This window comes from Elaeis guineensis, unplaced genomic scaffold (genome assembly GCF_000442705.2).
Source record: "Elaeis guineensis isolate ETL-2024a unplaced genomic scaffold, EG11 Super_Scaffold_1000033, whole genome shotgun sequence".
In the NCBI taxonomy this organism is placed as follows: domain Eukaryota; kingdom Viridiplantae; phylum Streptophyta; class Magnoliopsida; order Arecales; family Arecaceae; genus Elaeis; species Elaeis guineensis.
Window position 1 is genome coordinate 2,765,724 of NW_027332424.1, and position 2,444 is coordinate 2,768,167.

General features: G+C 37.0%; 2 long non-coding RNA genes across 2 annotated transcripts; both read right to left on the reverse strand.

Moving 5' to 3' along the window:
* Positions 1–986: 986 nt before the first annotated feature.
* On the reverse strand, positions 987–1,542 carry LOC140854522 (uncharacterized). The gene is made up of 2 exons (XR_012137733.1): positions 1,294–1,542; positions 987–1,217 (listed from the first exon to the last, which is right to left on the reverse strand). It is a non-coding gene; the product is annotated as an uncharacterized lncRNA (long non-coding RNA).
* A 72-nt stretch (positions 1,543–1,614) lies between these two features.
* On the reverse strand, positions 1,615–2,444 carry LOC140854521 (uncharacterized). The gene is made up of 3 exons (XR_012137732.1): positions 2,401–2,444; positions 1,845–1,937; positions 1,615–1,749 (listed from the first exon to the last, which is right to left on the reverse strand). It is a non-coding gene; the product is annotated as an uncharacterized lncRNA (long non-coding RNA).

Sequence of the window (2,444 nt, forward strand, 5' to 3'; positions counted from 1 at the left end):
GTATGAGTAAATCTTCCGTTAGATCCAGGACAAAAATGTTGGCAAATAAGCTACATCGTCACATAGTTGATAAAATCCAATCACCGTAAGATCTACTGCATATTAAATGCACTTTGTTGCATGGAGTCCATACGTTCACATGGCATGCAACATATGACAATTATCTTAAAATAATTAATAAAATAATTATAATTATATTTTTTAAATTTAAATTAGATTAATTCTATTTAAATTCAAGTTAATTATCTAAATGATAACTATATTGTATCCTCTTTGAATTTAAATTAGATTAGTTCTGTTTGAATTCAAGTTAATTATCTAAATGATAATTGTGATCGTATCTTCTTTGAATTTAAATTAGATTAGTTCTATTTGAATTTAAATTAATTAACTAAAAAGATAAGTCCCAAGAGAAATAAATATCTCTAAACCTCTTTAGAAAATGCACGTGACGTTTCTCTCTCCTATCTCTCACTCAATCACCGAAATATTAGAACTTTCTCTAGGAATCTACTCTCCAAAGGCACCATCATTGACCTTAGAGATTTGGATCATGAAGTTTGTGGACTCTGATAGCCACTCCATAAGAAGATGACATCAAAGGTGGTTCATGATTATTAAGATCCTAGATATAAAAGGATTTGTAAGCAAATGCACACCTTTAGAACTGTATGGATATGACTACGTGGATTTTGACTGGTATGCCCACACACCTTTCCAACACACTTTATACCTAACTTTGCCCCCCTACACTTCTCCCTGCAACCAAACACCAAAAGCTGCCATCCCATGAAATGAATCCTTTCCCTTTCTACATCAGCCTAGTAATCATTGCAGCAGATTATATCCCTTGGACAACCTATCTAAACTGGCAACGCATATCCCCTGGACAACCTATCTAAACTGGCAACGCATTAAATAGTGTAACCAAAGACTACATGACCGGACCTCTAAGTAGAATATAAGTAGAATACAAGAGAGTGCAGTGGATTAGTGGCCGGTCTACAGGCCTGCAATGAACTTAATTAAAAATCCTCCTGCATAGGTCAGGAGCCTGAAGTAGCATTATGAATCAACTCTCCTGCTACCATCTCAGAGCCTCAAATAAGCACTCGGAATGTAATGCCGATATCTATTCTGAGGCCCCAAGCTTACCACATGGATCATCTCAAAAATATCAGCAATGCATTGAAACGATAGCTTCTGCCTCTGCCAATCTGAAATATTATAGAGGATCAGGTAATCAATTTTTTTTCAAATGATGAATATATTGAGAAAGGACTGAAAAATTACCAGACTTGGTCTTCATCATATTACAAACTACAGTATCACATGGAGCACTCACTGAAGTAACAACAGAAACTGAGAACATGCAACATAATACCGGTAGCCTGCAGTCTGCTCTTTTTCCAGCAAAAAAGGAAGTTCTTAGATATGCCCTTTTTCATGAGTTCAGTCATGCACATGATATTTTTTGACATCCTGTTTTTACCTAGACTGCTGCTTTGTTACTCACATGAACCTGCGCTTTCTCAACTGGTTTCTTTACTAAGATTTTCTCCCCAGACAGTGTCCCAAGAGCCATTAGTAGAAATTTGGGCCTTCAACGTGATGCTGCCCTTTTGCATTAGGGCCAACAAGCTCCCCAGGTCCTAATTGATAGTGTCTTCCAGGTTTTGTTCTCACCCCAAGCAACTTTAGCACAAATCTTGCGAGCTCACCATATAACAAACCTGACCGATCAAAGAGCTGCAGCAGACAAAACATAGTAAGCAAATGAATAAGCAACCATCTTTGCAACTGATCGTAGTATCAATGAAGCAGAATACATGAACAAAGGGCACCTGAAGGAGTGCTGACATAAACATGTGAAAAGCCTGCGTGTTTTCATCGATAAGAATTGAAATTCGACCAAAAAAGTTCACAACAACATGCATCTGCCATGAATGTCAAAAGGTAATTTCATCCAAGAAGAAAGACAGCAAACTACTCTATAAATCAATACTGAATGGCAGGATCTACTCTTTTAGCTCTAGGCCACTATATCATGACTTGTATAACATATGTAAAAAGTAATCAGACACACTATACAACAAGAGAGAGAGATATGTGCTACATGACAGAATATAAAAAGTGAAATGCTGAGAATCCGCCAATCATTTGATAGATATAAGGAAGAATTACCTATGTCAAACACTGCAACACCTCCAAAAGTTCAAGTATAGGACCTCCCCGGATGAAGGGTCCAACCATTGGGCTATAGATCTACTTGTGAGAAACTATGATAAATAATGTACTATAAATGTACTCCTGATATATGTAGTCAACAAAGAATGTCTATTGCCAATCATAAACACTAGCCTTGAGGAAATTGGAATGGAGATGTATGCATGTACTTACTACTCGAATGAAGGACATCCAAAAGCCTGGCAGTGATGGGGGAG